Source organism: Mastomys coucha, unplaced genomic scaffold (assembly GCF_008632895.1).
Source record: "Mastomys coucha isolate ucsf_1 unplaced genomic scaffold, UCSF_Mcou_1 pScaffold18, whole genome shotgun sequence".
Classification (NCBI taxonomy): domain Eukaryota; kingdom Metazoa; phylum Chordata; class Mammalia; order Rodentia; family Muridae; genus Mastomys; species Mastomys coucha.
The window spans coordinates 50,047,918-50,049,233 of NW_022196900.1; positions in this window are offsets into that span (position 1 = coordinate 50,047,918).

Consider the following 1,316-nt stretch of genomic DNA (forward strand, 5'->3'; position numbering starts at 1 on the left):
TTATGGATAGACCATCTTAATACCTACACCATTTCTTAAATGGAGGTAACCTGTTCTCTGTGGGCTGAAGTTACTCACTCAAGTCAAATAGCTTTGACCATAGCAGGAAATCTGTATCCAAAAATTGAGCCTACAATTCATTTCTTGGTGCAGAAGAACTATCAATTTTCAGCTTAGCTACGATGGAGGTAAAATCCTTTGGTGATGTGAGGGTCACTGAAGTACAGCCTTATTACAATGAAACCCAATGTCTAAAAATTGTTCTTATTTTGGTCTTCTACCACAGTAAGAGCCAAGATTTTAAACTCTACTAAATACAAAACAAACAAAAAGACTTTATATATGTATGTTCATTTAAGAAAATACTAGTAGTGATGTATTGTTTTGAAGTATACAGTTAATATGTTTGGAGTTATTTAAAATTTATATTGAGAAAAATGTACTTTCCCTATTGCTATAGACGAGCATCTACATAAGACTGTTAAATTGGTTGTTGTTTTATATCAAACAACTTTTATAATACTCATTTTTATTGTTATAATATTTTATAAATTTTAGAGAATATGACAAAAATATACCCTATCAATATGTACTACATTTGTGAATATGTACATCCAAAAAAATCAATAAACTTTCAAAAAAAAAAAAGAAAATGAATTTTCCTCCATGGAGATGCTAAGGTTTCTGAGTTTGCTGCTGAGAATCTCTAGGCATCTACAGAACACTCCTGTCAAGAACCAAAGCTTCTTCTCTCCTTATGACAGATGTAGAATAAGCATTTGTATGGACTTCTAGCCCGTTCCTTCATGCTTCCTCTATTTGTTCCCCTAATTCCCCGTTTGCCCCTAAAACAATTAATGTTTTAGGGGCAAACAAAAGCCTGGTTTGCCATTGTAGTCTGAATTCCAGACACACTTGCTTCTCATCCAGTTCTAGATTTTGGCCCACTTCCAAACCAACAGATAGACTTTTAGGCCATAGGTCCTACACATTGGAATCCTTTCCTTCTAATTATCTGTGTATAGGGAAATGTGTTTATATTATTATATGATCTTAAAGGATTTCAGTGACAAATTGGATACTCTTCTTTAAGCATGGAAGAGTCATTTAAGGCATGTTAGTATAAGAATGGAGGAGTATTAACAAACTCAGATGAATGGAACAGAAGTAAAATTGTGGTTGGAAAGCTGCTTTAAATAACCCAAGTGTAGCTTCAGGAGGATAACAATTACAAATGAAAAAGTTGGAAACAGCAAAGGAATTTTAAATTATCTTTGAAGCATGATAATTTTTAGAAAAAAACCCAGCTTCTAGTA